Raw genomic sequence first — 27596 nt, forward strand, 5'->3', positions numbered from 1 at the left:
TCACATACACACACACATATAGAAATAGAGAGAGACCTCTATAAAGATACAGTTATATATATCATATGTATATTTTATAATGTAGATCATATATATATATATATATATATATATATATATATCCAGCCTCTGCCCCTTGCTTGTCTGTAACTTTCTACTCCAACGCTGAGAAACCTAGCTCCCATCAACTCCCATCCACTCACTGAAATAAGTGTTCAATTCCGGGGGCACCTGGGTGGCTCAGTCAGTTGAGCGTTCGACTCTTGATTTTGGTTTTGGCCTGTCTCAGCTTTCGGCAAGGCTTCCTCACTGAGCTTGATCATTTCTAGCTTTTGATGTACAGTGAGAGACGTGTGACTCTGCCTTTCACCTGAACACTTAGAGGCCACTGTAGGGGAATTACTTGGCCTGATTTCAATATTGTGTCTCAGAGAGAGAGAGGGAGCCGTCAGAACACGCACAACATTTATCAACTAAGTTTGCCATCTGATATGGGCTTGGCGAGGCATGCCTGGATGTAACCTTTTCAGACTGACTTCTTTCACTTAGCGATATGCATTTACGTTTCCACCATGCCTTTTCATGGCTTGGTGGCTCATTGCTTTTTATGCATTGTCCGGATATAATATAGTCTGTATATTTATCTTAAAGGACGCATTGGTTGCTCCCCAGTTTTAGTGACTATGAATAAAGACGCTATAAACATTCGTGTACGGGTTTTTGTGTGGTGAGTTGTCAACTCACTTGGGTAAATTGGCAGCGAGATTGTTGGACTGCATGGTCAAAGTACGTTTAGCTCTGAAAGAAACCACCACACTGTCTCTCAAAGCAGCTATACCCAAGTTCGCATCCCCGTCAACAAGGAACGAGAGTTCCTCATTCTCGCTGGGATGTGGGCCTGCCAGTTTTCCAGACTTGGAGCTATTCTAACGGGTGTGTAGTGGGATCTCATTGTTGTTTTAATCTGCAGTACCTTTAACAACAGGTGATGTTGAGAAGCTTTTCGCATGCTTTCTTTGGCCACCTGTATGCCTTGCTCGGTGTGGTGCCTGGGTGTCCGTTCAGATCCTTTTTTCCTTTCGTAATTGAGAATTTTTAAATGTTTATTTATTTTTTTATTTGAGACAGAAAGTGGTAGCGGGGGAAAGAGACAGAGAGAGAGAGAGAGAGAGAGAGAATTCCAAGCAGGCCCCATGCTCATCAGCTCATCATGGGCCCAACATGGGGCTCAATCTCAAGACCCTGGGATCATGACCCGAGCTGAAATCAAGAGTCGGCTGCTCAACCGACTGAGCCACGCAGGCACTCCCATAATTGAGAATTATTGGTTGTTCTGAGGGTCAATGCACAGACATTATGAAGAATTTGTACACAATTCCTAATGCAGGTGCCAAACATATAAAGAGCCTATAGTTTTTTTTTTTTTAACGTTTATTTTATTTTTGAGACAGAGAGAGACAGAGCATGAACGGGGGAGGGTCAGAGAGAGAGGGAGACACAGAATCTGAAACAGGCTCCAGGCTCTGAGCGGTCAGCACAGAGCCCGACGCAGGGCTCGAACTCACGGACCGCGAGATCATGACCTGAGCCGAAGTCGGACGCTTAACCGACTGAGCCACCCAGGCGCCCCGCCTGTAGTTTTTTTCTAAACCGTGGTTCTAGTGACATTCCAGCTTAAACTTTTCAGGCAAGTTTTTCCTAAGAAGACGCTAGGTCACAATATCTTCAGGGGTTGATCAACGGTTACACTGTAAGCATCGGTAATTCACATGTCACTATTATGGATCCTACACACTCAAAATATCAATGTCTCAGGGCACAGTAACAGAGTTGTTAGGCAAACTGGACTACCATGACCAGAGGTCTTAAAGAATGTACACAACAGGGCACCCAGTGGCTCAGTCGGTGAAGCATCCGACGTCAGCTCAGGTCATGACCTCGAAGTTCTTGAGTTCGATCCCCACGTGGAGCTTTCTGCTGTCAGCCCAGAGCCTGCTTTGGATCCCTCCCCCATCTCTGCACCTCCCCCACTCTTGCACATGCTCTCTCTCTCTCTCTCTCTCTCAAAAATAAACATTAAAAAAGAAAAAAAAAAGAATGCACATAGTTTGAGACTCCAAGAGCAAACTAAGATCAGGCAGCAGTTGCTTGGAAGAAACAATTCTCCTGAGAACAACGTGGGAATAGGAGGGTCGTTTCAAATGTTCGGGACTGACGTGCCATTCATAAGGGGGATCGAGCTACAGGTCACAGGCTGGCTTATCACTTGGCTGGCTTTGGGAAAGGCAGCCCTCCACCCCCTGTTTAATTACCGTGATAAGGGGCCGGGGTCAAATGTATCAGACATGGATAGGGTAGGGGCCTCCCTGACTCTCACAGGGGGCACAGTACACAGGCCAATTCAGGTTTTTCTTGGGCAAAGTTGATCACAGAGTTTCCCGCAATGGCGAACTCTCCTCCTTGTCGTCCCTGCTAGCAAATATCTACCTGTCCCACGACCCAGGGACATTCGTATTAGAGGCTCCCCTAAAGAAGAAGGCCACGTGAAACCGAAGGAACTTCTGGTTTGGGGACCTGTCCCCTGCCATAAAGGCAACAGCCCATCCAAGAATTCAATACCCCAACTGAGCAAAGGCATTTAATGCTGTTGCCCTCCCGCTCTTGGTCAGGGTGGAGCCTAGACACTGTAACTTGTAAAAGAACTTGTCGACAAGATCAAGAGTGAAAGAGGAGGAGGGGTCTACCATGGGCCCGTTCACTCTGTGCCTGGGATTTCTGCTATTCTGCTGTATAAATATGCTTTGTGCCCAATGGTAAACTCAACTGACACTTGTGTAGACTTTATTTTCACAGGCATTCCGCCTTCTGGCATCACATGGGGTAGATATCATTTCGCCCATTGTGTAGAGGAGGGAACTGATGAGGAGAAAAATTAGGTAATTCGTGCCAGGTGGCACAGCTGGTGGGTAAAACTAAGATTTAAACCACTGCTCTCTGGAAGGTCCCAGGGGAAAGTGATGCTATCATGGTCTCCTAAAGATATTTCTAACAAATGGTGTTTTGCGTGTGGGTTTGTGTGTGTGTGTGTGTGTGTGTGTGTGTGTCTCAGAAATGGCCTCTGACAAGGGTACAACGTGGGATGTAATCTGTATGTGGATGTGAGTCTTGAGGGTGCCTCAGGATTCAATCGTGTCTTACTTAAGTAGCTCACGTCTCTCAAAAGGAGGTGTGGCATTTTCGCTAAAGCAAATGCCATTTTCCGTGAATCATAGCTAGTTTTGTGCCTCTGAGAAGCCTTCAGAAATGCTCACCAGCTTTCTGCAGTCTCTTGAACAAGACACCGTCCACAGGATAATTAATATGTCCCCTTTACCTTCTCTGCCTGTGGTCACCACGAATGTCCCTTCATGGGGTCTAAAGCAAGGTATTTATCAGAGGGAAGGAAAAAAAGTTATGTTAGCCAAGTCTGTTCCTCGTGTGTTTCCCGCTCTTCTTTGTGTGTATTTTATTTTATTTTATTATTTTTTTTAACGTTTATTTATTTTTGAGACAGAGAGAGACAGAGCACGAACAGGGGAGGGGCAGAGAGAGGGAGACACAGAATCCGAAACAGGGTCCAGGCTCCGAGCGGTCAGCACAGAACCCGACGCGGGGCTCGAACTCACGAACTGTGAGATCATGACCTGAGCCGAAGTTGGACGCTTAACCGACTGAGCCACCCAGGCGCCCCTCTTTGTGTGTATTTTAAAACTCGCTTCAGTCTTGGGCCAAAATATTTCATTGCTGTTGTGGCCCACATCTTTCTCATTTCCACTTGAGGGCTGCGCTTCGTGGTAAAAATCACAAGGGCACTTGTAATTACAGTGCAGACACATCTGCATTTCAAATGAACTCAATCCATTTTGGTTCTCATGATATTGGGGGATGAATAAATCATGCTCTTTAAGTTGTGAATGGCTGCAATACCGAGTCTCAGGAGAGAGAGAGAAACTGCAGGCTCCAAAATGCTCTGAGCTATTCTGGGCAGCTAAGCGGTTGCTTTGAGGGCTCGTTATCAGCCTGGATATTATTCCCTTTGGAAAATTTTGAAATGGTCCCGAAAAGTTCATCACTGCCCTGGAGGAGTTGTATCAGGTTATCTCAACCTTCGCACAAGAGCCACCCACTCTTTCCTCACTTAGAAAAGCATATCCTTCGCTTGTGACAAGACAACCTGTCAGAAATGCCACCAGTAGTGATTTATTATAAGTTGGTAATTTATTGCTTTGGTTTTCATCTAAGGGACCTGTCATGGAGGAGAGATGGAGCATGAGTAGTTTCCTGTGGGCCGTGGTAGGATTGTTTGTGTTTAGTCCCTGGGCCACCAAAGAGTTTCTGTCAAAACCAAAAGCCAAACTTCAGCTTCCGGCAGTAAGGCAGTTTGGGCACCCTGTCCAACCCTTCGGATTGAAGTGACCATATTCAATCGTGCCTTTTTTTTTTTTTCATTTTTTTTTTCAACGTTTATTTATTTTTGGGACAGAGAGAGACAGAGCATGAACGGGGGAGGGGCAGAGAGAGAGGGAGACACAGAATCGGAAACAGGCTCCAGGCTCCGAGCCATCAGCCCAGAGCCTGACGCGGGGCTCGAACTCACGGACCGCGAGATCGTGACCTGGCTGAAGTCGGACGCTTAACCGACTGCGCCACCCAGGCGCCCCACAATCGTGCCTTTTAAATGCATCATTGGATGGAACCAAAGCAAGGAATCCACAGAGACTCAGAGCAAAGCAAAAGCACAAACCTTAGGAGGTAAGCAAGTGGAAAGCTAGTTTTCACTTAGAAGGTTTCTCTTGAAACGTAGAAAACGTGAGGTTCTGCTTGGATACGTACACAGGTGTGAGAGGCCAGATTGAAATCTTAGAGACCATCCCAAGTAAGGAATCTGATACAGAATAGATGCATAAGACCGGGAACCCAGAGGGCCATAATTTCTTGTGTTAGGGTGAACCAGAAATAAACCTTAACTGCAGACGGTTAAAGCCAGGAAATTACCTGTCTAGACTTAACTGCTGGGGAAAAGAACAAACATTGCCCTGAGAATACATAGCTCTAAAGGAGATATTGTCCAAGTGTTGGGACTCAATTCAGATGATCTCTGTAGCCTCTAAAAACCACTTGTAGATAATTTTATTGAAAGTAGTCCCAGGTAGGGGTCCCTGGGTGGCTCAGTTAGTTAAGCATCTGACTTTCGATTTTGGCTCAGATCATGATCTCATGGTTTGTGGGTTCGAGCCCCGCCTTGGGCTCTGCACTGGTAGGTCAGAGCCTGGAGCCTGCTTAGAATTCTCTCTCTCCCTCTCTCTCTGCCCCTCCTCTGCTCACACATACTCTCTCTCTCTCTCTCAAAATAAATAAATAAACATTTTTTTAAAAAGTAAAAAAAAAAAATAAAGTAGTCCCATGTTTGCATCACATCCAGGCTACTACAAAAAGCAAATGTGGGTCCTCTTTGAAAGAACTCAGCACTATCCCAGGACTCAAAGGCTTTTTGGGAATAATGGTCCAAGGAAATAAGGTGTCCGTGGCACAAGTCACAAAACCCACAAGGAAAGAAAGCACTATGTGCGAGAGCCAGCACGATCCACAGACAGAAAAAAAAAAAAAGTCCTAAAAGGGATCTTGAAAATATGAGCTAGGAACAACAGATCACACAAAATGAGTATGAAGACACTTTTTTAAAAGAACAATTGAAATGAGAAAGCAAGCAGTGCAATGAAAACCCCATGGACAGATTAGCCAGCAGATTAGAGATGGCTAAAGAGAAATTCAGTGAACTTGAAGACAGGTGAGAAACATGTTCTACAAGGCAACTTGGTGCCACAAAGGGAAACAAAACATGAAAAAGGAGTCAGGAAACAGAGAGCCTACAATGATAGGGTGTGACAAATGTCTTAACAGACTCTCAGCATGAGGAGGACAGATCATATATATTTTTTAAATTATAGATGAAAATGTATCCAGGATAGTGGACAGACACCAATTTTCAGATTCAAGGAACAAGGTGAATTCCAAAGGGACAGCAGCTGGAAGACCTATCATATAAGGAAAAATGGCAAGCCAAGAAATTGACGAATACGTCGGTAAATCTAATGTACATTTATAACACAAGAAACATTAATAATACTAGACTTACAGGTCAAAAGCAGTGTAGAATTAAAATTCTAGACAATATAAAATTCACATCGAAAGAGTATTGGTCATTTTTAAAGTTCTTGAAGGTCCTTGTATTTTTCAAGAGGAGGTTAAAGATGCTTTTTACTTTTAGTCTTTATAGGCGACATATGCATACCTGAAAATCTAAGCTTTCATAAGGCTAGAAACTACTCTTTAAAAAGTAGAAATGGTAAACTCCACACTCAAAAACCAAATAATCCAGTGAGGAAATGGGCAGAAAACAAGAATAGACACTTGTCTAAAGAAGAAATCCAGATGGCCAACAGGCACATGAAAAGATGCTTAATGTCGCTCCTCATCAGGGAAATACAAATCAAAACCACACTCAGATATCACCTCACACCAGTCCGAGTGGCTAAAATGAACAAATCAGGAGACTATAGATGCTGGAGAGGATGTGGAGAAACAGGAACCCTCTTGCACTGTTGGTGGGAATGCAAACTGGTGCAGCCGTTCTGGAAAAGTGTGGAGGTTCCTCAAAACATTAAAAATAGAACTACCCTATGACCCAGCAATAGCACGGCTAGGAATTTACCGAAGGGATACAGGAGTGCTGGTGCATAGGGGAACTTGTACCCCAATGTTTATAGCAGCACTCTCAACCATAGCCAAATGATGGAAAGAGCCTAAATGTCCATCAACTGATGAATGGATAAAGAAATTGTGGTTTATATACACAATGGAATACTACTTGGCAATGAGAAAGAATGAAATCTGGCCTTTTGTAGCAATGTGGATGGAACGGGAGAGTGTTATGCTAAGTGAAATAAGCCATACAGAGAAAGACAGATACCATATGGTTTCACTCTTATGTGGATCCTGAGAAACTTAACAGAAGACCATGGGGGAGGAGAAGGAGAAAAAAAAAGTTACAAAGAGGGAAGGAGGCAAACCATAAGAGACTCTTAAAAACTGAGAATAAACTGAGGGTTGATGGGGGGTGGGAGGGAGGGGACGGTGGGTGATGGGCATTGAGGAGGGCACCTGTTGGGATGAGCACTGGGTGTTGTATGGAAACCAATTTGACAATAGATTTAATATTAAAAAAATAAAAATAAATAAAAAGTAGAAATGGTAAAGGCTATCTGTTACAGTGCTGTGTATAATAGCAAAAGACTGAAAACAGCCTATATGTTCATGAGTTGGTGACTGGTTGAGTACCCTATGATATAGCCATGCAGTGGAGTTCTGTGAAAAGAATGAAAATGTAATTTCCAAACAAAGTAGACAGAAAAAAATGAAATGAGTGGGTAGAAGACTTGCAATCATTCCAAAAGTAGGCAGAAAAAGGAGGAAAATAGAAATAGAAAAAGTAGACACATGTAACCATATAATATTATAGTAATGAATAGAAACCTAGCATACCAGTAACTATAATAAATGTAAAATGACTAAGCTCTACAGTTCGAAGGAAAGGGTGGAAGACTGAGTTAAAATAATGCCACGCATAGGCTGAGTACAAGAGGTATACCTATAAGGTATTACCTTAAGTGATTAAAAGTCAATGAATAGGAAAATATGTACTCGTTGAATATTAACCCCCCAAAAGCTGACATAAAGAATTTAAAGAGGAAACCAATTTGACAATAAACTTCATATTAAAAAAGAGAATTTAGGGGCGCCTGGGTGGCTCAGTCGGTTAAGCGTCCGACTTCAGCTCAGGTCATGATCTCGCGGTCCGTGAGTTCGAGCCCCACGTCGGGCTCTGTGCTGACCGCTCAGAGCCTGGAGCCTGTTTCGGATTCTGTGTCTCCCTCTCTCTCTCTCTCTGACCCTCTCCCATTCATGCTCGGTCTCTCTCTGTCTCAAAAATAAATAAACATTAAAAAAAAATTTAAAAAAAAAGAATTTAAAGAAAGTAAGTTTCATTGGGGATTCACTAGAGATAAAGATAACGAGGAAAGGTTCAATGCATAAGAATGAATGCATAGGAAATTGATATTTAATTTCAAAATACGTATATCAAAAACTGACTATTGAAAAAGTGACTATTTCCTATTGAAAAAGAAATATAAAAATTCATCTTAATAATGGGAGATTTTGATTTTAATATATCTCTCTGTAGATAATTGTAGTGGACAAACCATAACTGATAAATTGAACAAACCAAATATGAATAAATATATAGACAACATATAACATTACACCTTGAAATTAAAGAAAACACATCCTTTTCAGGCACATATGGAATGCACATGAAAATTGACCATCTGCTTTCTGCATCAAATTTAGAAGGATTGGCATTACATACATATAAGGACCACAATGCAATTATACTGGAGCACATAAACATTAGCAACTGCAAAAACCTGGAGAAAATCATACACTTAGACATTAAAAATAGTCTTTTAAACTGCTTGTTGGTCCAAAGAGATTTATAATGGAAAGGGGAAAATAGTTGGACATAAAAAAATAATAAAAATATTAGATATCAAACCTACAGGAGAGCCAAAACAGTACTCTATTAGGTTAGGTATTCACATTAGGAAAAAAAGCAAGCCTCTACAATAACGAGGTAAGCACCCAATTTTGCTTTAAGAACACAGCAGAATTAGGGGCGCCTGGGTGGCGCAGTCGGTTAAGCGTCCGACTTCAGCCAGGTCACGATCTCGCGGTCCATGAGTTCGAGCCCCGCGTCAGGCTCTGGGCTGATGGCTCAGAGCCTGGAGCCTGTTTCCGATTCTGTGTCTCCCTCTCTCTCTGCCCCTCCCCCGTTCATGCTCTGTCTCTCTCTGTCCCAAAAATAAATAAACGTTGGAAAAAAAAAAAAAAATTAAAAAAAAAAAAAAAAAAAAGAACACAGCAGAATTAATGACAAGGAAGTAGAAGCATGGAGTGATGAAAGTAGATGGTAATGATAAAGGAAACAAAGAAGAAGAAGGATCAACAGAACCAAAAGTTAGCTCTTCAAAAAGGTTAAATGAATAGAAAACCTTGGTTGAAGCTTATGAAGAAAAAGAGAGGACAAAGTCCCCAGTGAATTCTACTGGGAAAGGAATCAAGAATACATACCTCCTGAGACCAAATGGATAAGAAGATGTGATATACGCCAATACACTTAAACATGAATTTTAAATTCATTTAAAAATGAATGGATTGGACATTTTAAAAACGAGTACATTTTAAAAATGAATGGGCTGGACAAGTTCGTTTAAAATGCAGTTATCGGGGCGCCTGGGTGGCGCAGTCGGTTAAGCGTCCGACTTCAGCCAGGTCACGATCTCGCGGTCCGTGAGTTCGAGCCCCGCATCAGGCTCTGGGCTGATGGCTCGGAGCCTGGAGCCTGTTTCCGATTCTGTGTCTCCCTCTCGCTCTGCCCCTCCCCCGTTCATGCTCTGTCTCTCTCTGTCCCAAAAATAAATAAAAAAAAACGTTGAAAAAAAAATTAAAAAAAAAATGCAGTTATCAAGAAAAGAGGAATAGTCTTAAACTGATTAAGGACATTGAATCAGTAGTTTCAAAACATACCCTTGAAGAAATATTGAGGCCCGTTGGCTTTACCACCAGCTTTACCAAACCGTCGGGAAGAAATAAGTACTATTATCTGCCAAAGAATATTTTAAAAAGGAAAAAAAAAAAAATCCCCAATTCACTTTATGAGGTTGGCATGCTAAAAACCTGATAAGAATGATATGAGGCAGTAGAATTCTAGATCAATCTCACTCAGGAGCGTAAAGGCAAAAAGCCTCAACAGAACAAATGAGATCCTGCAGTACATAAAAAGATTAATGTATCATGACCAAGAAAGTCGAGTCCCGGGATTGAAAGGCAAGTTAAGCCCACCACGAGGTGTCACTTTACACCTGTCAGAATGGCTTAAAATAAACAAACAAACAAACAAATAAACAAACAAATAAATAAATAAATAAAACACAAGACATGACAAGGGTTGGGAAGGGTTAGGATTAAAAAGGAGTCCTTGTGCACTGTTGGTGGGAATGCAAATTGGTACAGCCACTGTGGAAAACAGCATGCAGCTTCCTCAAAAAATTAAAAATAGAATTACCATATAATACAGGAATTCCACTACTGGGTGTTTACCCAAAGAAAATGAAAACACTAATTGGAAAAGATACATGCACCTTTTTTGTTTCGTGCCGCTTTATTTACAATAGTGAAGGTATACAAGCAACCCAAATGTCCATTGGTGGATGAATGGATAAAGACGACGTGGTGTGTATACAGTATGGAATATTACTTGGCCGTGAAAAAGAATGAGGTTTTGCCAGTTGCAATGACATGGATGGATCTAGAGGGTAAAATGCTAAATGAATTAAGTCAGACAGAGAAAGGCAAATACCCTGTGATTTTGCTCATGCGTGTAGTTTAAGAAACAAAACAAACAAACAGAAAGGAGGTAAATGAAAAAAACCAGACTCTTAAAATGCAGAGAACAAACTGGGGGTTGCCGGACGGGAGGTGGGGGTGTGTGTGAAATTGATAAAGGGGATTAAGAGCACACTTACCGTGATAAGCATTGAGTAGCATATAGCATTGTTGAATCATTACATTGTACACCTGAAACGAATATAACATCACTTGTTCATTATACTTGAATTTCCAAAAAGGCTAATTTAACACTAGGAGAGTGATTTACAAAATTCATCACAATAATAAAGGATTACAAACCATATGATCATCTCGATACATGCAGAGAGAACATTTGATAAAATTTCACTTCTAATCATGATAAAATCTCTTAGCCAATATAGTAAGGAGTGAACTTCCACAACCTCACAAAGGGCATAAAAAAATGTATAAAAAGCATTATACTTAGTGGGGTCGCCTCAGAAGCCACTTGAAGAGATTCCCAGGGGCCAAAGGCTAGGATAGTTTGAACATGAATAAAAATAATAATAGCTATGGATGTAAACACATCACATATATGTAAGTCCAGGAGTTATTCACGATGAAAACAAACAAGTGAACATGTTAAAAATCTCTGAATTGGTTGCCTTTAAGGACAGTAGGACACTAACCCCTTAGTTCGAAGAGTGATAAAGAAAAAAGGGTCAAGAGTTTACATGATCTTTTTTGCATGAATTGTTCCTCAAAGCAACCAAATAGTTGATGGGCAAACCTTTCCCTTTATCACTGCTTATAAATGAGGGAATAATAAAATTAGAATATCATGTATTTGGAGCCTGTAATGATCATTGGTGTTCGTTAACATTGCATAAAGCCAAATAAGTAGATATTAGGTGTCTTGCAAATTAGCAAAATCCAAAATGTGGCAAATCCTAAAGCCCAAATGACAAATAAAACTGTAAGAAAAAGTGTGGAGGAGAAAAAAAGAGGACGGAGCAGCCACGGGCCCCGATTTCATCAGTGTCCCAGATTTCTTCTCTCATTCAGTTCCACTCTCCTGAGAGTGAGCTCCGCATAGTCATGGTCAAAAGATGGCTGCCAAACCTCCAGATATCGTACCCACATCCAGGAAGGAAGATCTGGAAAGCCTTTCTCTGATTTATGAAGGGCAGCCCTTTCTGGGGACTTCCAACCAGGCCACCAGCACAGTTAGGTCTCCTGGAACCCCCAGCTACAAGGGAGTAAGGAGAGACAACTGGTTCTCACTAGGCTCATGGTCTCAAAGAAAACTGGGGTAAGGTCAGGGAGAGGGAGAGAGTAGATCCCGAGCAGCAGGCAGCCACTTGTCTCTGGCAGAGATAGATCTGTGTTGTCCTAGAGACACTGCTTCATCTGACAAGACAGAGAGATGACTGGGGCCCAGATCACAGCTCACGACTTGGAACAGAGGGACTCTTCCCACTTGTGAGGAAATCTGAAGCGTGCTTTTGTTAGTGCCCTAATCTAAACAAGGCAGCTGACCAGCCAGTGTGCAGTGTCATAACGAACGCAGTCACAAACTGGGCTCCTCTCTTCCCCCGATCCTGACTTCTTTGCACAGGTGCTATAAGCCGGGAATTGTCTTCAAACTCTACGAGTTTTATTTGCTGGTTTCTAGACCTTGATATTCATCATAGCTTATATTTGAGGGCAGTTTTCATTTTTTAGTTATGTCCTATAAAAGAAGAATTCGTTCTTTTTTCTTTAAATTTCACTATTTCCCCTCTATTTCAATAGAATACTGAGAATGATATAAAATCATATTGTGAATACCATCAAGTCTTGGAGCCTATAGGTATTACTAGTCAAATATCTATGCCAGAGAATTAAGCCAAAGCCAGGAAAGTTACTTCTTCCCATCTTCCTATCCAGAGAAGGAGAGGAGACTTTTAAAAATTAACACCCTTATTTTTTTTAATTTTAATTTTATATTTTATTTTTTAGGGCATGTTATAGCTTGCATCGTGTCCCCCAAAAAGATATGTGGAAGTCCCCCATACCTATGAATGGGACCTCAGTTGGAAATAGAATGTAGGTAGATAATCAAACTAAGATGAGGGCATTGGGGTGGGCCCAATCCAATGCGACTGGTGCCCCTATAAAATGGGGACCTTTGGACCCAAACATCACATGCACAGAGCAAAGATGATAGGAAACAGGGATGTGGTGATGGAGGCAGAGATTGTACTGAGGCAGCCGTAAGCCAAGAACTCCAAGAACTGCCAGCTTCCCAGAAGGACTCCCCAGAAACTAAGAAGAGGCCAGGAAGGGGACCCCTGGGTGGCTCAGTCAGTTAAGCAACCAACTCTTGATTTCAGCTCAGGTCATGATCTCAGGATTTGCAAGTTTGACCCCTGCATCAGGCTCCGCACTGACAGTGCAGACCCTCCTTGGGATTCTCTCTCTTTCTCTCTCTCAAAATAAATAAATAAATTTTAAAAAAGAAGGATTCTGCCCAGAGTCTTAGAAGGGGCATAGCCAGCCCTCCCAGTACCTTCATTTTGGACTTCTAGCCTCCAGAATTGCGACACAATCTATTTCTGTTGTTGTAAGTCCCCCAGTTTGCGGTCCTTGGTTACAACTGCCCCAGTAAGCTAATGTATAGGACAATTTTAGGTTTATAGAAAAGTGGATCCGAAAGTGGAAGGAAGGTTCCCATATATTCCCTCATAACGTGCCTTCCCCCAACACAGTTCCCCTATTATTTTTTTTTTTATTTTTAAAAAAAAATTTTTTTTTTCAACATTTATTTTTGGGACAGAGAGAGACAGAGCATGAACGGGGGAGGGGCAGAGAGAGAGGGAGACACAGAATCGGAAACAGGCTCCAGGCTCTGAGCCATCAGCCCAGAGCCTGACGCGGGGCTCGAACTCACGGACCTCGAGATCGTGACCTGGCTGAAGTCGGACGCTCAACCGACTGCGCCACCCAGGCGCCCCTGTTCCCCTATTATTAACGTCTTGCATTAGTGAGGGACCTTTGTTACAAGCGATGAGCCAATATCGATACATTACTCTGAACTGAAATCCACAGATTTTATTAGGGTTCACTCCCTGTATAGGACCTGCTATGGTTTTTGTTTGGACATAAGTTTTTGACTTAACTGGATAAATACCAAGGAACACAACTGCTGGATCATATGGTAGGGGTATGTTTAGTTTTGTGAGAAACCGCCTCCAAAGTGGCTGCACCATTTTGAATTCCTGCTCGCACTGAATGAGAAATTAGGTTGCTCGTATCTTTGCCAGAATTTGGTGGTGTAGGTGCGAAGCAGCATCTAATTTGTAGTTTTAATTTGCAATTCCCTAATGACCGGAGAGGGAGAGCAGCTTTTCATATGTATATTTGCCATCACTTTAAAGCTCAGATCTTTCCAGGTTCAGATCTTCTGCTTATTTTTAAGCTGGGTTGTTTGTTTTCTCAGGGTTGAGTTTGTGTATGTTGGATACCCTTCCTTTTTAGATATGTGTTTTGCAAATATTTTCCCCTACTCTGTGGCTTGTCTTTCATTTGTTAAACAGCGTCTTTCACAGAGCAGAAGTTTTTAATTTTAATGAAGTACAACTTGTCAGGTTTTTTTTTTTTTTCTTTCACTACGCTTTGTGATCCGAAAAGCCATGGCCAAGCCCAAGGTCAACTAGATTTTTTTCGGCCATCTTTTGTGAGGTTTTACAGGTTTGCATTTTACAGTTAGGTCTAAGATCCGTTTTGGGTTCATTTTTGTGAAGAGTGTAAAATTTGCGTCTCGATTCATTTATTTGCATAGACATGTCCAGCTGTTCCGGCATTATTCGTTGAAAAGATGATCCTTTCCCTATTGGATTGTCTTTGTTCCTTTGTCAAAGAGTAGTTGACTATCTGTGGGTCGTTTCTAGGTTTGGTATTCTGACACACGAGTCTATTTTTCTCTTCTGTTACCAGTACCACACTGTCTCAATTGTTGTAGCTTACATTAAACCTTGAAGTCCAATAATGTGAGTTGTCAAACTTTATTCAATATTGTGTTGGCTCTTCTGGGTCTCTGCCTTTCCATGTAAATGTTAAACTTTATTTTTTAAATAATGTTTATTTATTTTTTAAGTTTACTTATTTATTTTGAGAGAGAGAGAGAGAGCACAAGCAGGGGAGGGACAGAGAGAGGGGGGAGAATTTGAAGTAGGATCCATGCTGTAAGTGCAGAACTGGACATGGGGCTCGAACTCATGAACTGTGAGATCGTGACATGAGCAGAAATCAAGAGTCAGACGCTTAACCGACTGAGCCACCCAGGCGCCCCTAAATGTTCAACTTTAGAGTCAGCTTGTCAATATCCACAAAATCACTCACTGGGATTTCAACTGGGATTATATTGGATTTATGGATTAATTTGGGAAGAACTGACATCTTGACACTATTGAGTCTTCCTATCCATGAACATGGAGTCTGTCTCCATTTATTTAGTTCTGCTTTGATTTCTTTCATCAAAGCTTTGTAGTTTTCCTCATACGAATCCTGTACATACTTTGTTCTATTTACGCTTAGGTTGCATGTGTGTGTGTGCGTGTGTGTGTGTGTGTGTGTGTGTGTATGCTAAGGAGAGAGGATTTTTAAAAGGTATTTTAAAAAGAAAATAAAATTAGAAAGCTTAGCAATTATAGAGAAGTAAAGTAAAAGAAGAACAATTAAGCTGCAATTCAAGGCATAATTCCAAATGCAAAATACCTAAGGAACAGAATATAGTTTGCTAAAAGGCATAAAGAAAACCCTGAAGACTTCTTTAGTGAAACAAACATGCAAAACACAAGCTGAGAGCCCGAGAACACAGTTCAGGGATGAAGCTGGCTTTCTACAGAGCGGAGAAAATTCTCCCCAGCCAGCAAGGCTCTTCTTACCACCCCCCTGCCCTGCACTGCGTCCTGAAGTTGGTCCCTGCGAGGCAAGGAGAAGAGAGAAAGGTATAGGCAGCGCCCCACAAACCCCCAAATCTCTGTTCCATTGGTCAGAAAACCAAGTCAAGCCTCTGAGATATCACCTCTGCTGAGAAAACACAGGCTCTCAGACAGACTATAGGGAAATGCCCATCCCCATCCAAAATTACACATCTCCTCTCACACGTGAGGATAACTAGGACAAAAGAGAGATCATTTGTCAAATGTTTATCAAATACAACTGCTGTAAAATTTCCTCCTGAAGAGGAAGGAGTCTTTGTTGAGAAGAAGCTTCGTGGCAGAGGTTGGACCCTGAGAGCCGGGGTTTCAGAAAGCAATAAAACAAGTGAGCCGATTGAACCACTCTCTGGAGAAATGAACAGGAATTTGGGACTGTGGGGAAAATGCTGACAACACAGGGGAGAAGAGAAATACGGAAGGAAAAAAAAGCCTGAGGCTGGGAGCAATGTGGTTTGTGTCAGAAGAACAAGCCTCCAGGGGCACCTGGGGGGTTCAGTGGGTGAAGTGTTTGACTTTGGCTCAGGTCATGATCTCGGGGTTCGTGGGTTCGAGCCCCATGTCAGTCAGGCTAGGGGCTGATAGCTCAGAGCCTGGACCCTGCTGCAGATTCTGTGTCTCCCTCTCTCTCTGCCCCTCCCCTGCTTCTGCTCTCTCTCAAAAATGGATAAACAAACATTAAGAAAGAAAGAAAGAAAGAAAGAAAGAAAGAAAGAAAGAAAGAAAGAAAGATTCGACTTCTGTATGGAATATCCAATTTCATGGTATTTCAAAAATAAATAAGCATTAAAAAACTTTTTAAGATAAAAAAAGTCTCTTTAAAAATAACGACAACCGACACTGAGTGTTTCTCATGTTTCAGTCCTTACATCCAAGCAATTTATAAGCATTATCTCCTTTAACCTTAGAACCCTATGAAGTTAGGGCTCTTACGTTGTCTTTATTTGCAAATAGGAAACCTAAGACTTAGAGAAAGTTATAACTTGTCCAAGGGCACTCAGCAAGTGACCAAAGTCAGTATTTGAGCCCAGACTGCCTGACTCCAGAGCCCAAAGGTCACCTATGATGGTTTAAAGCTGTTTCTTTGGTCCACGGATAAGGATGACTCACCGCTAACTAAGAGGTCTTATGATTCACTGAAATTCTTCTTGTCAAGGTCACCAAACCACCTTCTGGCTGCAAAACCCAAGGAGCCAACTTCTGGGTCACAAAAGAAACAGAATCCAGTTTTTGCGTTGTTTTTTTTTTTTTTTTTTTTTTTTTTGTTTTTTAATGACAACAGCTAATGTGAATCTTGTCCAAGCCGGATGCTTCTTTCTCCCTCCTTTGAACTTTACTTTTCTCTACAGCACTTATCACCACTTGACATTTTATATTTAACTTATTTGTCCGTTGTGTCTTCTCCAGCTAGCTGTCCCAACAGCAGACATTTTTGTTCCATTTTGTTAGTATTTGGTCAATATCTGTGGAATGAGCCCTAATATTTAACCAAGAGTACGACATTTTGGAGATGTGTTGGTAGTTCTTGAAAAAATTAAACAAGCATCTACTCTATGTCCTGGAAATTCTACTCCTAGACATTTATCTAAAAGAAATGAAAATATATGTCCTCGTCCTCCCCCCACCATAGTATGAGGCCTATAAAAGTCCCATATAAGACTGTGCATGATAAGCCACACAGACTTATGCAGTCTAAAAAACAAAACAAACAAACACAAAGAGACTTACAAGATTTTTTTAAATGTTTATTTATTTTTGAGAGAGACAGAGACAGAGTGCAAGCAGGGGAGGGGCAGGGAGAGAGGGAGACACAGAATCCAAAGCAGGCTCCAGGCTCCGAGCTGTCAGCACAGAGCCCAACGCAGGGCTCGAACTCACAAACCATGAGATCATGACCTGAGTCAAGGTCAGATGCTCAACCGACTGAGCCACCCAGGCGCCCCTATAGGCTCTTAAGTACAGAGAGCAGATTGGTGGTTACCAGAGGGGGGGTGGAGGAGGGGACAGATGAATACCCTATGGTATATCCCTTAAATGAACTAGCACTCAGCAATGAAAAGGAATCAATTACTAATATAAAAAGCATATGCATGGATCTCAAACACTTCCGTGTGTGAAAGATGCCGGACATAAAAAGACACCGACAGATCATGCGATGTATTAGTTCATTCTATATGACCTTAAAGAAAGGTAAAGCTGGGGCGCCTGGGTGGCGCAGTCGGTTAAGCGTCCGACTTCAGCCAGGTCACGATCTCGCGGTCTGAGTTCGAGCCCCGCGTCAGGCTCTGGGCGGATGGCTCAGAGCCTGGAGCCTGTTTCTGATTCTGTGTCTCCCTCTCTCTCTGCCCCTCCCCCGTTCATGCTCTGTCTCTCTCTGTCCCAAAAATAAATAAACGTTGAAAAAAGAAAATTAAAAAAAAAAAAAAAAGAAAGGCAAAGCTAATCTGTGGTAGTAAATATTAGAGCTGCGGTGACCTGGGGTGCACTGGCATTGCCTGGCAGGGACCGGGGGGAGCTTTCTGGAGTCACGGAAGTGTTGTGCTCAATTGAGTTTTAGGTAGTGGTTACAGAAATGGAAACAAAGTGCCAAGATGTGTCACGTGAATCCCTTAAGAATCTTAGTAACGGGCACAAAATAGGTGCTCCAAAGATGTTAATTCTCTGTCTTGCTATTGAAAATAAAAGACAGGACCCCTGGGTGGCTCAGTCGGTTAAGCGTCCGACTTCGGCTCAGGTCATGGTCTCGCGGTTTGTGAGTTGGAGCCCCGCGTGGGGCTCTGCGCTGACCGCTCGGAGCCTGGAGCCTGCTTCCCATTCTGTGTCTCCCTCTCTCTCTCTGCCCCTCCCTCTGCCCCTCTATCTCTCTCTGCCCCTCTGTCTCTCTCTCTCTCTCTCAAAAATAAACATTAAAAATTAAAAATAAAATAAAAGACAATTCTTTATCCTGATCGCTTCGCTCCGACTAATTCAAGGTTTTTGCTATCTTTTATGCCCGTTGGCAATCTTGCGAGCATGCCCTGTGTTCTTCAGAAATTGAAAAATACAGTCCCTAAGACCGTAAGTGCTTTTGACCTTGACACAAGGCAAAACTGGGTCAAATTGAATCGATTTAGATAATGGCAGGGTTAAAAGTCATTTCTGAAATGTATTCCCTGAACGTCAGATCATTTTTTTTTTTAAGGCAGTGAATGATAGAAGGGGCTCGTTGACAAAAGACTTTAAAAACTGCCATTTTGATTCTCAAAGTACATGTCTACCAAAGGTCGTGAATTTGGTTGGTGCTGTCATTTTATTAGCATGGAAAATAAAAGTCATTATTGGTTGATTTTGCATTATTGACTTTCGTAATGATTTCTGTCGCTGTGAAGCGGTGCTCCAGGGATTCTGTGTGATCGTTACATCTTTGATGGGGCTCCCTTCATCCATTTCCCTGAGGGGCATCACGACAGCCAGGTCAGCAGGATGTCAGTTCTGAGTCAGGCTGCAAGAAGGGGCCGCTCTCCCCTGCAGTGACAGCCCCGGGACTCTGGGAGGCGGTGGGTGGCAGGCAGATCTGAGGACCTGAAACCCACATCTGAGAATCTGCAGGAGGTAGGAGGACTGTGACCGCTCAGAATCTGGTCGCCCCAGGCTGACCAGAGGTGCCCTGATGATAACCCACCTTCGGAGGTCATGTTAAAGTGACAAACCAACACAGCTCCACCCTCCAAGACTTTGACCCTCCCTGCACCTTTGTCCGGGAAATCCCTGTCCGTGTAACTGACTGTGACCATCCAGCTGGAACAGGCAGTCTGTCTCCTTTATTCTCCCTTCATGATTAGACTTGATCAGAGGCTGGGAGCGGTTTGCGCGCATCTGGAAGCAGCGAGAAGCAGCTAAGGTTAAACTCCACCCTTTCCGGGTTTGCACGGCCTGTGTTCCCTTCCACCTGAGCCAGCAGTCCCAGGACCCTCGGCCAACCAAAGCCCCCACGACCTGCCTTCTGCCTTCAGGTTTTCCTTGTAGACGGGCATCATTGGACGTTATTGGAATTCAAGAAGGGAAACGTGGGACGCTACTTTCTCCCTGTCCCATCAGTGCCACATGGGGTATTTTATGGATTAAGATGAATATTATAAAGCCTCCATGGCCCTGGGCAAATCTGTCTTTCTAAGCCTCATTTCCTCTTCTAGAAAGTGGGGATGCCATTACTTACCTTGCAGGGCTTGTCCTGGGGATCGAATGAAGAAATGAATATAGTTCCTGGCACACCGCCTTCCGCGTAAGTGCTCAACAGATGGGAGGTATCGCTGAGTGTAATTAATTTTATGATAGTATCATAAAACCTCGCTCTCTCCTACTCGTAGTCCCCAGTTAGAATGTTCTCCAGGCTTCACTACTGCACTGGGTGTCTCCATCCTGTTGGTCTTCCCAGGGTGTTTGCCTGGACGCTTCTGCACCCACTGTATCAGAGACTCTCACCTTTGCTTAGGTGTCCCTTCCAAAGAGATGGAAAAAAGGAGTCTGAGAAGAAAGGATACTTTGAGAATTCTTCTGAAATCCTGAAAAGTCTTTGTTTTCTCCTATGACTCAGTTTTCTTAGCAAATCCTTAGCAAATGCAGAACTGCTTAGCACCCATCAGGTGAGCAGAAATGTGGAAACTAACAAGTTCACGTTAATAAAATCATTTGGTGTCATCGGACAGAAATGTTCCAAGATGACACGGGCAATTCTGCTTTTTATTTATTTTATTTATTTTGAGAGAAAGAAAAAAAGAAAGCACACGAGTGGAGGAGGGGCAGAGAGAGGGAGAGAGAAAGAATCCCAAGCAGCCTCCCCACTGTCAGCACGGAACCCAGTGTGGGGTTCGAACTCATCAACTGTGAGAACATGACCTGAGTCGAAATCAAGAGTCGGATGTTCAACCCGCTGAGCCACCCAGGGGCTCCTTGCTTGTTGTTTTCTAATTCCTTTAGTAGGATGATCGCCACAGAATGATCATGACCTCTTCTTGCTGGGATGGTCCACAGAGAGCTGGTCCATGGTGCCCTGACTGCGGTCCACAGAAAGCCTTCAAGCAGGGGCTGTGACTCTCTGTAACTGCACCTAATTTTTGTGGATATGCGTGTTTTTGGAGAGACGTCCACTGCTTTCGTGGCTTCTCAGGGATTCAGGTCCCAACCTCCTGATCTTACACATGGAGAAGCTAAGGCCCATGGAAAATGGAGGGGGAGGGGCGTCCAAACTAATTTAAACATGGTTATATGTAAAGGAAGACTACTGAGAAAAGCCATAGCGGGGCGCCTGGGTGGCTCAGGTCGGTTAAGCATCCAACTTCGGCCCAGGGCACCATCTCACGGTTGGTAAGTTCGAGCCCCACGTCGTGCTCTGTGCTGACAGCTTGGAGCCTGGAGCTTGTTTCAGATTCTGTGTCTCCCTCTCTCGCGGCCCCTCCCCTGCTCATGCTCTGTCTCTCTCTGTCTCAAGAATAAACATTAAAATTTTTTTCTTAATTTTAAAAAAGAAGAAGAAGAAGAAGAAGAAGAGCCACAGGACCACCAGGACCACTGCTTTATTTCCCTGTATCTTTTCAGCCTGCCTATCAGGCAAATTGTTTCCAAAACCTCCCTGCTATCCATGTACTATGTGCTCTGCCTTAGAGAGAGGGTTGCCAGATTTCCAAAGAAACCAGCAGCAATGACAACAACAAAAAGGATGCCTCGTTCTATTCAAACCTCACATACACAATAGATAATGTTCAAGTATAAATCGATCTCATATCTGAAATTCACATTTAACTGGACAGCCCTCTGTGGGGATACCAAAGCCACAGCCCTGACCTGTATAGCACATTTAAGAGAGGGTCATCTGGGAGCAGAGACTGGGGCCCCTGAACTGGCTGACAAGTCTGGAAGGAGCCCGAGGGAAGGGCATAGATCCATGACCCAGGGGTTAGGTAGTAATTTTCCTAGGCTAAGCGGGGTGAGGGAGGCCTCTTAAAACTGAGGAAGACTGAAACTAAGGAGTCAAAATACAGTCTCCTCCTGACCTAATGACAGCAAGAGGTATGGCAGGGGCTCCCCCTCTCCTGTGAAGGAACGCTGGCAGAACACAAGGCTGGTATGGGGTCTCATGACACCTTGCAGGACATTAGAAGAATGCCCCTTCCATAAGGAAAAAGCCATAAATTATTGTTTCTTTTTTTTTTAATTTTTTTTAATGTTTATTCATTTTTGAGAGACAGAGAGAGACAGAGCATGAGCGGGGAAGGGGCAGAGAGAGGGAGACACAGAATCCGAAGCAGGCTCCAGGCCCCGAGCCGTCAGCACAGAGCCCGACGCGGGGCTCGAACCCACGAACTGTGAGATCGTGCCCTAAGCTGGTTGGACGCTTCACCGACTGAGCCACCCAGGCGCCCCTGTTTTTTAATGATAATAATTACCAAAATAAAGTCAGTCTGTGTAAATTTTGCAGATTTAATTATTAAATACAAAAGCATAGAAAATGGAAAATTTAATCACAAATAATTAGAAACTCAAGAAACCAGACTATTACATAAGTACACGTCAACATTTTGCTTTCGTGGTGACATCGCTACGATAATTTCGTTGCCTAATTGTCCCACTATCTTGCGTCCTGTGAGAATCGTTGCTAGATTTGACTGCTTTAGTTGTGATATTTTAGGCCTTACGTCTTTGGAAATAAATCTGAGTTCTGAGAAACTATATTGGCAAAGTTAAATATATCCTGAGAGCTTCAGAAGTTTGCGCGAAGGCATCTGATAAGCTATAGCTGCAAATACATTAAAAGACACTAACAGATGACAAAGTGGATTTCAGAAAGTCACCTGAGGCTTTTGGATCCTCATATGTTGATATCCCCTGGATATCACGCTGCTTATATAGATCAGATCTATTTCTCTAATAAATTACACCGTGAAGCGCTACATGTTCATTACAATTCTCAAATACATGGCATCTAAATCCTTGAGAAGGTCATAACACTGAGCATCTAAGCCTGCTTAAAACATGATATTGTTGTAAGAAATATAAAGCAATTTTTTTTGTCAAATTAATTTGTAGTATAGTTGGGCTGTCATAGGATTTGGAGATTAAAGGGTTTTCATTAGCCTTTTTCTCGTATTTCCTACATGGAGTGATTGGCGTCAATGTAAGAGACCCTACAATTTGTTTAGCATCAATAATACGTATTTGATAACTACTGACTCTTTGTTTTTCTTCAAAACACTCCTGAATCCCTTCGATGCTTTGGGGATCACTATGTACATTGAATTTTGGTTCCTATAACTATCTGCTAATGATATTAATTCTACTTAAAATGCTGTGCCAAATCAATCCTGAGCAAATACATTTAAAAGTGGGTTTCGAATTTGTTTTGAATTTTATTTTAATTCCAGTGTAGTGAACATACAGTGTTATGTTAGTTCCAGGTGTGCAATATAGTGATTCAGCAATTCATTTATTACTCAGTGTTCATCAAGGTAAGTGTCCTCTTTGTAAAAACAATTTTTTTAATGTTTATTTATTTATTTTGAGAGAGAGACAGAAAGAGTGGGAGAGAGAATCCCAAGGAGGATCCTCACCGCCAGTGCAGAGCCGGATGTGGGGCTCAAACTCATTGACTGTGAGATCGTGACCTGACCTAAAACCAAGAACCAGATGCTTAACCGACTGAGCCGCCCAGATGCCCCAAGGTTAAGTGTACTTTTTTTTTTTTTAAATATAATTTATTGTCAAATTGGCTAACATACAGTGTAGACGGTGTAGCCTTGGCTTCAGCGGTAGATTCCCATGATTCATCACTTACATACAACACCCAGTGCTCATCCCAATAAGTGCCCTTCTCAATGCCCATCACCCATTTTTCCCCTCTCCCCTGACCCTACCCCCATCAGCCCTCCTTTTCTTCTGTCTTTAAGAGTCTCTTATGGTTTGCCTCCCTCTCTATTTGAAACAGGTTTTTCCCCTTCCCTTCCCCCATGGTCTCTATTGAGTTTCTCAAATTCCACATGAGTGAGAACATACAATATCTGTCTTTCTCTATTTCACTTAGCACAATACTCTCCAGTTCCATCCATGTTGCTGCAAATAGCATGATCTTATTCTTTCTCATTGCCAAGTAGTATTCCATCGTATATATAAGCCACATCTTCTTTATCCATTCATCAGTTGATGGACATTTGGGCCCTTTCCATAATTTGGCTATTGTTGAAAGCGCTGCTATAAACATTGGGGTACATGTGCTCTTATGAATCAGCACTCCTGTATCCTTTGGATAAATACCTAATAGTGCAATTGCTGGGTCGTAGGGTAGTTCTATTTTTAATTTTTTGAGCAACCTCCACAGTTTTCCAGAGTGGCTGCACCAGTTTGCATTCCCACCGGCAGTGGGAGAGGGTTCCCATTTCTTCACATCCTCACCAACATCTATTGTTAGGCACTCTGACCACTGCGAGGTGGTAGCTCAGTGTGTTTTTGATTTGTATGTTCCTGATGATGACCAATGTTGAGCATCTTTTCATGTGTCTGTTAGCCATCTGGATGTCTTTGGAAAAGCGTCTATTCATGTCTTCTGCCCATGTCTTCACTGGATTATTTGTTTTTCAGGTGTTGAGGTTGGTAAATTCTTTATAGATTTTGGATACTAACCCTTTATCCGATATGTCATTTGCAAATATCTTTTCCCATTCCGTCGGTCGCCTTTTAGTTTTGTTGATTGTTTCCTTTACTGTGCAAAAGCTTTTTTTCTTTTTTTTTTTATTTTATTTTTTAAAATTTACATCCAACTTAGTTAGCATACAGTGCAACAATGATTTCAGGAGTAGATTCCTTAATGCCCCTTACCCATTTAGCCCATCCCCCCTCCCACAACCCCTCCAGCAACCCTCAGTTTATTCTCCATATTTCTGAGTCTCTTTTGTCCCCCTTCCTGTTTTTATATGATTTTTGTTTCCCTTCCCTTATGTTCATCTGTTTTGTCTCTTAAAGTCCTCTTATCAGTGAAATCATATGATTTTTGTCTTTCCTTGACTGACTAATTTCACTTAGCATAATACCCTCCAGTTCCATCCATGTAGTTGCAAATGGCAAGATTTCATTCTTTTTCATTGCCAAGTAATACTCCATTGTATATATATACCACATCTTCTTTATCCATCGATGTCATCCATCGATGGACATTTGGGCTCTTTCCATACTTGGGTTATTGTTGATAGTGCTGCTGTAAACATGGGGGTGCATGTGTCCCTTCAAAACAGCACACCTGTATCCCGTGGAGAAATGCCTAGTCGTGCAATTGCTGGGTCGTAAGGTAGTTCTATTTTTTGTTTTTTGAGGAACCTCCATACTGTTTTCCAGAGTGGCTGCACCAGCTTGCATTCCCACCAACAATTGAAAAGAGATTCTCTTTGTCCGCATCCTCGCCAACATCTGTTGTTGTCTGAGTTGTTAATGTTAGCCATTCTGACAGGTGTAAGGTGGTATCTCATTATGGTTTTGATTTGTATTTCCCTGATGATGAGTGATGTGGAGCATTTTTTCATGTGTCGGTTGGCCATCTGTATGTCTTCCTTGGAGAACTGTCTATTCATGTCTTTTGCTCATTGCTTCACTGGATTATTTGTTTTTTGGGTGTTGAGTTTGATAAATTCTTTGTAGATTTTGGATACTAACCCTTTATCTGATATGTGATTTGCAAATATCTTCTCCCATTCTGCCGGTTGCCTTTTAGTTTTTCTTATTGTTTCCTTCTCTATGCAGAAGCTTTTTATCTTTATGAGGTCTCAATAGTTCATTTTTGCTTCTATTTCCCCTGCCTTCAGAGACATGTTGAGTAAGAAGTTGCTGCAGCTGAGGTCAAAGAGGTTGTTGCCTGTTTTGTCTTCTAGGGTTTTGATGGTTTCCTGTTTCACATTTAGGTCTTTAATCCATTTTGAGTTTATTTTTGGTATGGTGTAAGAAAGTGGTCCAGTTACATTCTTCTGAATATTGCTGTCCAGTTCTCCCAGCACCATTTGCTAAAGAGACTGTCTTTTTTCCATTGGATACTGTTTTCTGCTTTGTCAAAGATTAGTTGGCCATATATTTGTGGGTCCAGTTCTGGGCTGTCTATTCTATTCCATTGGTCTATGTGTCTATTTTTGTGCCAATACCATACTATCTTGATGATTACAGCTTTGTAGTAAAGTCCAGGACTGGGATGCCTCCCACTTCGTTTTTCTTTTTCAACATTACTTTGGCTTAGAATTGTTTGTTCTAGCTTTGAGAAGAATGCCGGTGCAATTTTGATTGGGATTGCATTGAATATGTAGATTGCTTTGGGTAGTATTGACATTTTAACAATATTTATTCTTCCAATCCATGAGCATGGAATGTTTTTCCATTTCTTTGTGTCTTCTTCTCTTAATTCCTTCTACCTATTTCACCCATCTAACCCCCCCACCTCCTCTCTGGTAACCATCAGATTTATACTTAAGAGACTAGGGTGTTGGTTCGTTGGTCTGTTTTGTTTGGTTTTTTTGTTTTTTTTTGGTTTGTCACTCTTTTATTCCACCCCCCCCCCCGCCGCCCACTGATCAAACAAAAACTTTGTTCATTGTTTTGTTTCTTAAATTCCACATATGAACGAAATCATATTATACTTGTCTTTCTCTGGCTGACTTATTTTGCTTAACATTATACTCTCCAGCTCCATCCATTGTTGTTGCAAATGATAAGATTTCATTCTTTTTTGATGCCTGAATAATATTCCAGTGTGGGGGGGAGAGGGTATATCATATCTTCTTTATATTATCCATTCAATCAGTCAATGGACACTTGGGCTGCTTCCATGTCTTGGCTATTGTAAATAATGCTGCAGTAAACATAGGGGTATATGTATCCCTTCGAATTAGGGTTTTGGTATTCTTTGGGTAAATAACAGTAGTGCAATTACTGGATTGTAGAGTAGTTCTATTTTTAATTTTTGAGGAACTTCCGCACTCTCTTCCACAGTGGCCACACCAATTTTCATTCCCACCAACGGTACACGAGGGTTCCTTTTTCTCTGCTTCCTCGTTTCTTGTGTTTTCAATTTTAGCCATTCTGACAGGTGTAAGGTGGTATCTCATTGTGGTTTTGATTTGCATTTCCCAGATGATGAGTGATGTTGAGCATCTTTTCACGTGTCTGTTGGCCATCTGTACGTCTTCTTTGGAGAAATGTCTGTTCATGTCTTCTGCCCATTTTTAATTGGATTATTTGTTTTTCGTGTGTGTGTTGAGCTGTATAAGTTCTTTATATGTTTTGGATACTAACCTTTATCAGCTTTGTAATTTGCAAATACCTTCTTCCATTCAGTATGTTGTCTTTTAGTTTCGTTGGTTGTTTCCTTTGCTGTACAAAGGCTTTTTGTTTTGATTTAGTCCCAATAGTTTATTTTTGCTTTTGTTTCCCTTGTTTAAGGAGACATATCTAGAAATATGCTGTTATAGCTGATGTTAGGAACATTACTGCCTGTGCTCTCTTCTGAGATTTTTATGGTTTCAGGTGTCACATTTTTTTTTTTAATTTTTTTTTCAACGTTTTTATTTATTTATGGGACAGACAGAGACAGAGCATGAACGGGGGAGGGGCAGAGAGAGAGGGAGACACAGAATCGGAAACAGGCTCCAGGCTCCGAGCCATCAGCCCAGAGCCTGACGCAGGGCTCGAACTCACAGACCGTGAGATGGTGACCTGGCTGAAGTCGGACGCTTAACTGACTGCGCCACCCAGGCTCCCCGTCAGGTGTCACATTTAAATCTTTAATCCGTTTTGAGTTTATTTTTATGTATGGTATGTAGCTGTCCAGTTTTCCCAACACCATTTGTTCAAGAGACTATCTTTTTCCCATTGCATATTCTTACCTCCTCTGTCTAAGATTAATTGACCATATAATCATAGGTTTATTTCTGGGCTCTATTCTATTCCATTGATCTGTGTATCTACTTTTGTACCAATACCATACTGTTTTGATTAGTACAGCTTTGTAATATAACTTGAAGTCTAGAATTGTGATACTTCCAGCTTTGTTTTTCTTTGTAAGATTGCTTTGGCTATTCGGGGTCTTTTGTGGTTCCATACAAATTT

General features: G+C 42.1%; 1 long non-coding RNA gene across 1 annotated transcript in view; it reads right to left on the reverse strand.

The window, feature by feature from the left end:
- Window positions 1–2759: 2759 nt before the first annotated feature.
- Window positions 2760–27596, reverse strand: part of LOC147575814 (uncharacterized) — a 43645-nt gene continuing 18808 nt past the window's right edge. The window contains exons 2-3 of the long non-coding RNA XR_015241970.1: window positions 10683–10734; window positions 2760–3414 (exon numbers count right to left, since the gene is read on the reverse strand). This is a non-coding gene — a long non-coding RNA (uncharacterized LOC147575814). The remainder of the gene's footprint in view (window positions 3415–10682; window positions 10735–27596) is intronic.

The sequence above is a fragment of the Puma concolor genome, chromosome D2 (assembly GCF_028749965.1).
Source record: "Puma concolor isolate L17-30 chromosome D2, mPumCon1.1.hap2, whole genome shotgun sequence".
Classification (NCBI taxonomy): Eukaryota; Metazoa; Chordata; class Mammalia; order Carnivora; family Felidae; genus Puma; species Puma concolor.